The following is a 14312-nucleotide window of genomic DNA, read 5'->3' as shown; positions in this document are numbered from 1 at the left end:
AGAAAGAACATTACTTATAATCTTATACTCCAGTAATCATGTTAGTTCTCACTCTCCAGTGTTCTGTATTGTTGAAAGATTTATGATCAAACTCTTGATGTCACCCAGATGAGGATGGGTTCCCTTTGAGTCTGGTTCCTCTCAAGGTTTCTTCCTCATAACATCTAAGGGAGTTTTTCCTTGCCACAGTCGCCACGGCTTGCTCATCAGGGACAAATGCACACCATTCACCATCACTGTTGATTTGTGTAAAGCTGCTTTGAGACAATGTCTGTTGTGAAAAGCGCTATACAAATAAACTTGACTTGACTTGACTTGACTTCAGCACATAAAATAGCTGTGAAATGTTTATTAACTAAACTTTGGGCAATCCCTGATTTTGTCACCCTCCTCAGATACATTTGAACTGCTGATGCAGTTTTTTTTTATTCATCCCATTCAAATATTATTTATTAATGAGAATATCTGTTTGAATACAAGAATATTTTAGAAAAAAAACTATTACAGGTAAACTTTGTGCTCTAATAAGATGCACAATGTTTTGTACAGATCTGGCAACCCTCATCATCGCATATATGTGGGTCACAAACTCAAACATTAGATCAATCAACAAAAAAAATGATTATGTTCACAGCAGCATTTTCAGTAAGGTAGACTAAACCTAAACTAGGACTATTTGTTCCTCATTAAAAAAGAGCATTTATTGATTGTTTACCTTTTTTGTACCACATTTACAATTATTTTTTAGCATTTGGTTGACCCTGTACACAGTTGCTTTTAAACCACCTCATGCAGAGGGTTTTCAAGGTTTATAAAGTTGTTAGTAGTGGATCCCAGGCACACTTCACTACAGCTTTGAACATTATTGTCATCTGAATACAAGTGTATTTTATGGCCCCAACAAGTCACACTTTCACTGCACCTCCTCATACATACATACATACATACATACATACATACATACATACATCAGTTAGACTGACAATAAAAGACAATAAAAAAACAATAAAATACAACAATTAAAATATGATTCAATTAATTATTGGAAGCTAGAGCTGTGCATCCTCTAAAAGAGATAGCCAGTGTTGTTAGGTGTTGTTTATGAGAGTTAACAGTAATTTGCAGTTATCTTGTGCAATCAGGCAGTCAGAGAAGCACCCTGCTGAGAGCAAGCGCTGTGAGCCAGGACCTCTCTGGGTATGTTTTCTCCTGCACAGATAACAGTATCTCTATGTGTCCTAGACACACACACACACACACACACACACACACACACACACACACACATACTGATTAATTCAGAATTGTCCATATTATTCCACTGCCACTTTTTATACATTAACCTGTAGAATCTAACTACATCATGGCAGCTCATTGGCTGATAACAGAACAACAATAGCATTGAGTAGATGAAAGCTGGTACTAATTTTTGAAATGCACTCAGGTTGTTATTCATTGCTTCATTTATACATTTCTTTGATCACACAGAATTCACAGAGCTCACATTCTACAACATTTGTACAAAAAAAATACATAGAAATGTTGCCAAAAATTGTTATCCACAGAGAGTGTTGAAAAAAAAGAGGAAAGCATCTTGGCAGTGATCTTTATCTGGTCTTAAGATACAACAGTAAGCTGACATGGGAGAAGAGAAGCAGCAGATCTATCATTTCACTGAGTGCAGGAACGACCTCAGTTCCTTTTACAGCTGTTAATTCTCAATAGTCTTTGCTTAATGGAATTCAGCCATGTTTAGTAAATAACTCACTGTCTGTGACTGCCCTTTAGACCAGGGGGCAGCCTGTACCTGTACCTGACAGAACAACATTTTACTGGTTCTACAGAATGAATCTCATTGTAACTCATAACTGGCAACAAAATAAAGGAAATTTAATTATAAAGTGGTCTAAAATACAGTAATGTGAGCATAATGACCCCACTTAACCTGTATATGACAACAGAACGTGGTTGCATGTAGTAGTTCCTACTTTTTTGTTTTAGATGAAGATGTGGTCATAAGTCGCATGTATTTTTGTCAAACATTGCTCTTGCAATTATAATGCTTGTTGAACATTCTCTTTATCCATACTTGAGTTGTTTAAAATATTGTAAGGCCATCTCATGCTAAAAGATTGGCTTACTGACTGCAAGATCAAGTTCATGTGAAGGAATTAAAATTTTTTTAACTGTTGCAAGGAGCAACTTCTTGCCCAGAAAAACTTGTGTGTATGTGCTAACATTCCCAGAGCTTGGCCCTGAGGCTGTGTGCTGCCAGGCTCTGTGGGACTGCAGTTCAGCCCTGTCTGACACACGCGGGAGCGAATCACAGTGAGAGCTGGAGACGAGGCGAGGCGGAGGTCAGCTCACGCCTGCAGGCATGCTCATTTGCATGCATTTAGGGGCGGGACCTGATGGTGCTCTGTGGCAGCTCTGCTCAGCAGGACAATGTTTACATAATTGATGAAATATGATAATAATGCAAGCTGGCGTTGGCGTTGTGGGTTGATGCATCATCCAGGGAGCTGTGCCCAGGTGAGCCTAATAGCCTTGGCAGAGAGAGAGAGAGAGAGAGAGAGAGAGAGAGAGAGAGAGAGAGAGAGAAAGAGAGAAAGAGAGAGGGGGTTATGGAGTATGACATAAAGGCTTCTTTGATTGATTTTCCTCTATCGATGACAATGCCAGCTCCGTGAGTAGGGATGTTTAGCTTTGTGTGTTTAGTATCATAAATATAAAACAGATATAGTGTTTTTAATCTATACTTTAAGCTACTTATAGAGCTTTCATTTTGTACACATCTTAACCAAATCACGCTCTTGTTTATCATGTTACACCCAGTTCACCCAGCGTACTTACGAATGTGAAATTATATTTGATTTCATTCTCTCTCTCTCTCTCTCTCTCTCTCTCTCTCTCACACACACACACACACACACACACACACACACACACACACACACACACACACACACACACACTAGCCCATGTTCTTCCCACACCCTGTTGGCATATGTTGTGGAGAGTCTGGATCAGTGCCACATGCTAGCCTGCTGCCCTGCGCTCCTCGTCTTGCTCTCAGCCACCTGTGCTTGTTCCCCAAGCGCCTGGCTCATGGCAATGTGGCCGCAGGATGCACCTGTGACTGGGAGATAATATCAAGCCTAGCTTCTTCCTGGCCACCAGAGAGCTGTCACTGAACTAACTTATCATCAGCAACCCCATACAACCTTCACATATTTTACCCTTCAACAACCTCTTCCTCGACTGAGCTGGGAAGCCTCTCGTGCATAAGCATAGTCACAGCACTGCAATGTGTACAAGCCTTAATTTATTTTTTATTAAAAACAAAAATAGCTTTAAGGCAACCAGGGCATTTTATGTTTCAGTTTTATTCAGATGATTATAGAGATTTATTTTTAGTCCATGTCCTGTTTGTAATTCTGTTTTCTAGTTACTGAATATAATGACATTATCATCATCATCATTATCATCATTGATTTTAAATGAATCAAGCAGCTGGATCTGATCAGGTTTTACATATAACAGACTTCTTTCTACACCTATCATGTATACAAACTGACATTTTCTTGTAGCAGCAAGACCTATAATGGTTTGTCAGCTCTGTTATCTACAAAGGCATTGTAGTAGTATTGACGGACTGCAATCAAGTCCAATTTCAGTGCAGCCGAAGCATGTTTATCTTGTTTGTAATGGATTGTGGTACTTTATCATTGGAAGGACAGTCCAAAGCAAAACACAGAAGGCACCAGAAATAATGGTGACCTTATTGAATGACACCATGATGAGATTACTTGGATTTTTAAATACTCATGAGCCATAATGCCCTCTGATAAAATGCACACGTGTGCAGATAGCAATCTAACACAACCTTTAATGTATTGATTCACAGGTCAAATATTAATCGGTGATAATGTTAAACAAATCTTTTGCTTTAAAAGGGTAAATATCAAACATAGTTTATAGTGTGCTTGTTCTTATATACTGCTGTTTCTATAGAAATAACTAATTAAACAATCATAGCCTATAATTATCATTTATGGTGCTTAAGAGGCATCACTATTACAATTGCACATACTTATTTGCAGTTATGGTTTCTGTAAGGGGCAAATGCTTTAAGCATATATGTGTAATATAAATGTACAAATGTATTTATATAATACAAATGCTACAGCTAGTGAACGCTAGCATGTGCTTCCTATAAATCATGTTAAGCCAGTCAACTACATATTTTAAACTGCTGTTCATGCTACACCCCAGGTCATTGTAACACACTTGGAGAAAACCACTATCTGCCTTGTTCTGCATGTATGAGCTCACAGCTACTCGTGATTGACTAGTATAGATATGATTAATGAGGGAAAGTGTAAGGCCATCCAGGGGTGGATCTTGAAAATTATTTATGAGGTGGTAAGGAGGTGGCATGAGAATGAATTCTAAGACTCAAGGATTGATATATGTATTCGGTGTATACGCTGTGGTGCACATTTTTATATTGGTCGATAAAAATTAAATAAAGACTGATGTATGATTGACTTTTTATTTACCTGCATATCTGGATTATAAAACATAAATTGAAGAGATGGTAAGGTATATTTGACTTCTGTATCTGGAGTTCTACACAAACCTGTAGTGAGTTTAATTTACTAAGCATGACAAAAAATACAGATTATATACGGATACAAACATCAGTGTATCAATTACCGTTTCATATAAGTCAAAAACAAACAAATAACAAATACACAGAAACCACATTTAATCAGCATATTGATATACACCGGCAAATGCTTTGTTGTCCTGTGATGTCATTTGTAGAAGGTTTGGACAATCCTGACGACACATGCTACTGAAAAACATACTTTTAAAAATAGTGGTAAATGGCAAAGCTTTTTTTTTAGGGTGCCACCCAGTGCCACCCCAGTAGATCCGCGCTAGGGCCATTAATTCGACACAGAGAGGACAGGCAGTTTTGCTCTCTTGTCTCTGAGCACAACACTTTCCCAGTGACAGGCTAAATGCTTTTCTGTTTAACTACATATAAGTGGTTAAAATTTATGAAAAAAGGCTCCCCATCAGCATTTTTAGCTGAAGCTTATCTCACTTGAGAAAGTCTTCAAGACAGTGGACTTTAGAAATTTGCCTTTTCTAATTTATGAAATGCGACATTTTAGCTTTATGACATTTTAAAGTGGGAAAATTTACTAGCAACTGATTGACTTCTTTAAACTTCTATAAGAAATAACAGGAATTAGAGTTTACTCAACAACAGCTACTTCATGGAGGTATATAATAAACCTGACAAATCATGAAGCTAAATATGAACAAAAATATGCTGTTTGATTCTGGTTATCTCCCCCTACATCAGACTAAATGTCATATTTCTGTGCATCGTAATCTGCAGCAGTGACTCTGACAGGTTGCCATCAGTATCAATTCCTATGTAAGACTAGTATCACTGCAAGTCTCAGTCATCAAGCATTCCCTGCTGATGTTACAGACTCTACTTTAAACTATATTTTTAAGCTATATGAATGGCAGAGAATTTTCCCTGCTTTGAAGTACAATAATTGTAGATAAGTGCTTTTCTTCAGTATAAACCTTGTACGAACTGCTGTACAATCACCAACATACCAATACAAAAACATTAGCTCTCAGCCTGTTTCATGTGATCTGCACTATTTGTTTATCAGGCTTTTCCATCTGCTGCTCTGTAGATGTAGAGCAGCGGCTTACATGCAAACCGTGTAGCCCAATAGCGGTCAGGGAAAAGGTACACTGATTGTTATCCTACTGTTCACTGCGGAAAAGGTTTGGCTAAAACTGTCTGTTTCAGAGTCTGGAATTTTTTCAGCTCAAATCATTTTGAGAAAATATTATTGTTAGGGCTGTTAAAATTAACACGTTAATACATGTTAACACAAGATTAATGCAGTAAATAAATAAATAAATATAAAAGAGGCGAAATAAACCTTCAATGCAAAACACATTTATTCACAACGTCCTTTCTTAACTAAAAAAATAATAATTAACTCTATAAAAAAAATATTTTTAGCATTTAGCATTATCAATTAACATTTGTTTTACTGATGCAACAAGTCTCAAATCAAGCATCAAAAACTGCCCTAATGCACACATGTGGCGATTAAAACCGTCAATGTGGAAACATAGTTCCATTTGGTGTCCTGATGATTTACGCAAATTAAAACACTATAATTACTTTGAAAAAGCATTTACAAGAATATTTTGTCTTCATGATCTATGTTGAGTACGGTTTCACTAATAATGAACATACAGTACATTTGCATAAAGCATCCATATTTGTCTATGCGATTTATGAATGTAGTGAAGGAAGACATGCAGGTAGTTGGTTTGGAAGAGGCAGATGTAGAGGACAGGGGGTATGGAGGCGAATGATCCGCTGTGGTGACCCTTAACAGGAGCAGCCAGAAGAAGAAGATCCATATCTTTATTAGATATTATATTTTTAATATTAGAGTATTAAAGACATGAAAATGATTAATTTAAGGTACATTTAGAACAGACAAAAATGTGCAATTAAGATGCGATTAATCTCGAGTTAACTCATCAAAATCATGCAATTAATCACAAGTAAATATTTTAATTGATTGACAGCCCTAATTATTATATATTACACTGAGTGTGTTAGTATTCATGGTGTTGGGGAGAGGCTCATGTACACAGAATGTGGTATATAAAATAAATAGTTTGACCTAAATTCTGGTTAATCTGCTATTACCAAGTATCAACCAATCCTGCATCTGCACAATTCTACAGCAATGCAATCAGTAGACACTTCATCATTGAAAAAATAACATGCACACATTTTGGGTATTTTTTTCATGTTTTTAGAACTTTTGATATAGTACTTAACTTCTCTAAAGCTCTTTATTCACTCTGACACTGGAGAGAATTTACAGAAACGTTTTACACACATTATGTAAGATTAAGGATGAGGAAATGATGGCATCAACTACTTATGGTATAAGAGGGACATGTCGCTATGATTAAAAATGATAATAGTAATAATAAAAATTCATTTCCCATGATTCACCTAAACCTATCTACATTTTGCCCTAACACACCTGATTACATTCTATGCCTGAGCTTATTTAATTATTTTCCCTTCTTTCATGTCTGTGGCCACAATGTTAACAATGTTCACCATTCCAACAGAAGACTAAAACCGGCTGAGACACAGACCCTCTGGTAAGGGCTCAGCTGCAGCACTCTAGTCTGACCATGGCAGTTATCCATTCACTGATCTGGAAGTAGCCATAGACTGACTGGATTTGGCCAAATTTCATTAGTGAGTTTGGTTCAGGAGCAGCAGTGGAGGCATGAACAGAAGCTGAAATGTTTTAGCAATGTGTTTGCAGAGTGTCCGTCTTGTGTCCCATCTGTTTAGATGAGAGGAAAGGTCCCTCAATGCAGACATGGTGCTAGAGCCAACATACTGAACACACCTGGTCCTGGGAACACACACAAGCACACACACACACACACACACACACACACACACACACACACACACACACACACACACACACACACACACTCGCACTCGCACACGCACACACACACACACACACACACACACACACACACACACACACACACTAACAAATTTTTTAAGTTACTTCTCTAACCTTTCTTTTTATGGTTATAAGCCATGTATTATACAAATGATATGAATAATACAAAGAAGCATATGCAAGATGTTTTATGAAGGACAGCATTCCATTACAGGTCTTCTGTAATCATTTGGACCTGAGAATGCAAAGATATTATCTATCCAGAGACTGAATTTATTTTAATTACAGTTTCAAGTTGTAATTATCATGTAATTATTTCTTAACCAGGTCTCCCACAACTGAAAACATGTCCTTGATTTGAATCCTAAAAGATTTCCTTGTTGGCACAAACAGACCCGGATATTACAAGAGCCAAGTAAATTAATCAAGCTTCCTGGCATGAAAGAGTATCGTACCATTTTATTAAAAAGGTAGAAATAAAATATGGCTAATTCACTCAGACATGTACATGTACTCTGTTTCTCAAGCAGGGCAAGAAAAAAATTAAATACTGAACACGTAAATACATTATTTTTCAAAGCAACCAGTATATCGTAACAAACAGCTGTGTGTGTTGTACTGCACAAATTGCAGAGTAAAATGTGGGAATTGGTAAACCTGGTACTTTGTGATACATAAAAAAAAAAACATGGACTTCCATGCACTTGCTGATCTGTAGCTGCTCTTGCTTGCTGACGGCAAGAAATAATTACTACTTTTTAGTTTAGTAGCTGCTAGTTGTGACTCTCTGGTGGACGCGCTTGTTTATTTTTTCCACAGGGTCAGGAGAAGCTTGTGTTCAAGAGGCTTGCTGCCAGCAGGAGCGTCTTTGGAGCCACTGTATGTTCCACCCTGATTTGTGCACCATCACCAGAGGCCTGGTCTACACCAACCCTGACATCTGTGCTCCCTCTGCTGCTGGGGTGCGGTTGCTAGGTCTGCATAAAGGACCTGCAGTAAATGATGGGTTTGTGAGAAGTCGTGGCAGAGAAGGATAGTGTATGGCTAACCAAACTCTCATAATTATAAGGCAAGGGCAGGGCTCCTGGGCCTAGCATGGGTTTCTGGGAAATCACAGCATACATGGAGAAATAAAGGAAACCAAAGAAAAAAAAGTTTAAAGCAACTACAGTTTGAACAAAATGAAAGTGCATTGTATTTATAAAGAGGGCATTTTTAGAACATGCTAAGCTGTGCTTTACTGAATCCCAGGTTTGATGCAATAAAAGGATTTGTCTTCAAACATCCCCACCAGCTATTATATTATATTATATTATATTATATTATATTATATTATATTATATTATATTATATTATATTATATTATATTATATTATATTATATTATATTATATTATAATGGCAGTTAAGTCTATAAAACATTAAACCAGTAATTAAAGGAACATCTCTTTAACTACATGTAAGCTGCTACCTGGGTGAAAAGTTAAATCAATGTGTATGAGATTATTTTCAGAATATAGCAGTAATTAAATGTTTCAAACAAGAAAACTCCCTATGAAAATATATAGCTGCCAGGGCTCTATAAGTTACAACAAAGCAGAGTGCGTTGCCCAATTAACTCTTATTTTGTTGAGAAGTTAAATGAAGATTAGAAAGAAAATTAATGACATAAAACTTTCTTTAGTATCACAGAGTGCTGGCACATAGATAAACTATATACCTACAATTAGCTTGTAAATGACAGTAAACTTGGCAGTTACAAAAGCAAAGATACATTAGTCTACTAGAAGTCAATTTAAGAACTGGCTCAACAATAAAGAAAGAATAAAGGATGGTAGACCTGTAACTTTTTACAGCAGTAATAACATTGTACCAACAGGCAAATATAGTGTCATAAATGTCAAGGTTTGCAGAAGCTTTACTGGAGTAGAACCTGGGCAGTATGCCATTACTGGCTAAATTCTGCTCATTAGCAAAATATTTTACAGGAAAATATAAGACCATCTGTCCATGAGCTAAGATGCTGTGCAGTTCATATTTAAATATTCACAAAGGTCATGGGGTTTCATTATTTGTTACTGATTGAATGACACAAAAAGTATCATGCTGCGTATTTGCCTTATAGGTATGAAAATTAGCTTTAGCGCTGTGAAAAACACAAATTTTCTTCAATTTGCCTTTTCACAGAACCTTGTTCATTATTTGCTTATTGTTTGTACAATAAAACAGTTTAGTTATTGAGTAAATTTGTATAACTGCCAAACTGTTTATGTATTTGTTCTTTAGAGTGACAGAAACTTTGAACTATTAATACAATAAGGTACAACGTAACTTCACCTTTCCCATAACTCTTTCGCTTACAATTGAAAGAAGCTAATATGTATTCCTTACCGACTACTAACAAAAACAAGAAAAAGATTAGATTCTGATTTTATTCTAGTGTAATGTTAAAACAGGATGCCATCACTGCTGTAGCTTTACATATGTTGATAGCTACAATTGACTATTTAGATGGAGCTAGACTTGTGCAATATTGTTTTTTTTTTTCCCCTTGCCTTTTTTAAAAGCAAATTAATAATCTAGAACTGATGGCCTGAAAAAAATACTAAGATGAGCCTTTATTTTGGGTTCGAAACTCGGGGTGGGCACAATAATATTACCAGCTGTGCAGTCAGGAACTGCCAGAAGCAGCAATTGTGAAATCTCTGCTCGTTCTTTAAGGTGTGTGTACTGTGCAGTAAACAGTAAAATTAAATTACATTTTCAATCAGATCTTTTTACAAATCAGTTGTCTAAGGTCTACATGGAAGTGCTTGAATGTGTCTGACATTGACCAGTGCAGGAGAGCAAAGAAGAACTAAAACAGCATATCGAATCACTTCATTATCATGACCATTAACATTTTTGTATAGTGTTTCGTCCTATTTAATCTTTTTAGGTCAAAAATCTTTGGTCTTTCAGTCTACTGATTTCTCTTTTTTTTTACCACCTTGGCCAAAATACATCAGTAGCACTGGTAATATATTTAAATATATATAGTCTAATGTTAGCTAAGCTAAACATACAATTACAGATTATAAACTCAAAACAGAAAGCAAGGCACCCTGCAAGTTTTAGGAACATTTAAGATGCGGCACAGATCGGGCAACTGTAATTTTTTATTCGGTTTTCTGTCTCTCTTACAGCCAACATAAACTATGTAGGTGTCTATTAATGAGATGTGCTGATCTTTAATGCAAAGCTCCATTAGCATCTGTACAGTGAGATAACTGCAGTCCAACAAGGTTTCTCAATTAGGTTTTCTACAAAAAATGGGTTTGTACTAAAAATGTTGTTATTAAATCGAATTGTATGCTTAACACAGCCCAGACCCTAAAAAGACCTTCATTAACCTAATACCCTCATTTAAATTGTTTCTTCAAGCTGTAATAGTTTTAAAATAATTTTATTTGGCATTTTATATAACAATCAAATGTCCAAACCTGATTATTTATAGTTCACAGCATTTATAAATTCACAGCACTGAGCAAAACCCCAGACATTCTCCTACTGCACCACTGTACAGACCTAGATATGTCCCCTAAGGGCACTTTAGATTTACACCCTACTCCTCCACTGGGCTTCATAACACATAATCAACAGCCATTTTCACACAGCAGAAGGTTTTAGCATCTCTACAGTTCTTTAAGGTTGCTATTCAACTAAGTGCCTCAGCCCCCCATGTCCCTGATTTATCAGCCTCTTGCACAAACACACAAATAAAGCCTGCAATCATGAAAATATAACACCTAGACCAAAGCTGGTGAATATGACATAAAAAGCACAGACATTTTTTCAGACATATTTTTCAAAAACTTGAATTCCAAAACAAAAGTATTATTCTACTAAGTAAATATTGCAGTGTTTAAAATTAGAACCTTCCTTTAAACCCTACACATGCTTAGTCTTGCTAAATATTCGTTAACATCCTTGATTGGGATTCTGTAACATGACAGTCTCTTATATATTCAATCTGCTAGATTTCAATGCAGCAGTAATGTGAAACACAGAAGTAAATGATATTCAAGGAAAACAAATTCATGCCATTTTTGTGGGGTGCAGTTAACAGGGAAAATTTAAATATGGCATAATATCTCTTGTTTGCAAAGTTCAAGACCATGGAACTCATATACAGTATGTCTGGAGGAGAGCCAGAGGGGACAATCAGGACATCACCAAAGAGAGGCCATGCAGAGTAGCTCATTTGCACAATATAATTTATTTGGAGAAGGATAACAGGCTGATAAGAAAACAGGCTCTAAATAAAGCCTATCACCAGAACTGAGATACAGAAGACTGTTTATTGGTTCCTTGGACCTAGATACATATAATCCTGTCTGCACAATTTCCTACAGTCGTTTTAAATGCTTTGCTCATAATTTGTAACATTTGAATTTCACTCACTATAAGAACTGAACCCTAATATCTACAGACTTGGCTCTGTCTCAAACAGATGTGCCATATCAATCTGAGTGTAGTAAGCTGTAAACCTACCTGCTGTGCCACACATGCTCCCAGTATGCAATTTGTTGTCCACATTTTTTGTCAAAGTAAAAATAGCAGAATATTTTGGACACTTCTGGAACCCAATTAAACTGATCTGCTTAGAACAGAAGCTTTTTGTAAAGGGAGTACCAATCATCACACTTCCATGCATTGCGTGCAATATTGTTTCAGGTTCAGTGATCACACTTTATTGGTTTGTTTGGATCACTGCTCCCTGCTATTTATTGATGGGTAGACTGGCTTGAAAACTACAAGTTAGGAGTTGTAAACACTGTGAATAAAAGTAAATTCACTCACAGAGTGTCCAGCTAATGTGTAAATTAATAAAAAAACCCTCATGGTTTAATACATATTTAATTAGAAATTGACATTCCTGTGTAGCTTAATTCTGTATTCTTGTGTGTCTTTTATTCTAGTTTTCTACATAAACTATTATTTGACTAACAAATTGGCTGTAATATTGAAAAAAACATGTTTGAAACCGACTGCTTGTTGTCCTAACTGTGCTTGTTCATAGCGCAAAGACTCTGCGAGCATGGAGGAATCTCATTCTACAAATGTCTTTATTTCCCTCTTGGGGTTATTCTAATCATCAGTGGACATACATGAAAAATACAATTGCCTTATATTGCAACACAGCCTAAGAAAACAAGTTAAGAGACTTAAGAGAATGAAAAGACTTTAATATTGATGTCAGCCTGCTTTTCTGCTGCTAGACAGATATAGTCAATTGGGATTTGGCATAAATTTTCCCACCTGACGTTGACATCATAACATACCACACAACATACATTCTGAAATGAATGACAATTAATTAATACCATTTTGAAAATGCAGTTCTTTAATAATAATGAATTTTTTTTCAAAGATAAATCCTATTTGAATACCAGCCAGGAAAAAACAGTTACTATCCTCCAGCTTGGTAAAGACAAATAGCCAATGGACACTACTATTAACTAATAAAGTTAAGAAAAATTATTAATATGTAGAAAGATAAGGCTAAAACTATTATTCAAGTACAAAAATATGATATTAACAAGTTTATGTTTGATATAATCGTTAAAGCTGGTAATAAGAGGCCATGTTCTTAGTGCTAACAATGACATTCTGTACATTGTAAAATATTACATTGAATCAAATAAAATTCTGTTTAATACATAAAATCAGAAACCTATATAATCCAATTGTGCAAGTCGGGAAGTAGAATAATGATGTTGTTATCTTAATTAAATAGAATGACAATGTACAGTTTGATCTATTACCATGATCAAATGAAGTGATAGTCACAAGACTGTGGTATTAGTGGTTTAATAGCGCAAATATATCTTCGTATTTTCAAAAAGCTGCAAAAGACTGAAAGAAGACATTGAACAATCTCATTGCCTTTTAAAAAAAAGATTTTAACTAAGATTAAACTATGATTTTAAAACTCCACCACACTGATATTTCATTACATATGATTACATTTCACATACAGATTCGACATTAATAATATACTGCCAGAAATTAATAGACAATTGTTATATCTTAAAGGAAAAGTATAATGTTCACTACAGTGAAGGATAGATTTCTAAGACATTGTTAATCTTGTTATATATACATTATTATATATATATATATATATATATATATATATATATATATATATATATATATATATATATATATAATGTTATATTATATTATATTATATTATATTATATTATATTATATTATATTATATTATATTATATTATATTATATTATATTATATTATATTATATACCAAGATATATATAAAAGATGTTTCTAAGATTAATTGGAATAAAAAACTTCCCCAATAAAAAAAAAAACCTCCACATGCATACAATTTACCAAAGTAACTATGTAGGTCAAGGCATTTAACCCATTTAAAATTTAAGGCATTTGCACCTTGCTTATTCTACTAATTCAATTAAATCTGGTATTGCTAAGAAATTTGTTAATAAATCATGTGTACAGCGATAAAAGCCTCCACTAACATCAATACATCACACATCACTATTTTACATCATAACACCACTGCATTGCACGTCTTTAAAAGGGCAGGGTTTAAAAGCAGGATATGGGACTGAAGGAAAGGGTGGATTTCCTCCAAAATGCCAGAATTTAGGGATGTTCACCACAGATTATAGATGCTTTAAGACAATGCTAAGGATTAGGGATCAAACAAACATGGCCA

The sequence above is a fragment of the Silurus meridionalis genome, chromosome 4 (assembly GCF_014805685.1).
Source record: "Silurus meridionalis isolate SWU-2019-XX chromosome 4, ASM1480568v1, whole genome shotgun sequence".
Taxonomy (NCBI): domain Eukaryota; kingdom Metazoa; phylum Chordata; class Actinopteri; order Siluriformes; family Siluridae; genus Silurus; species Silurus meridionalis.
This window is presented reverse-complemented; position numbering follows the sequence as displayed.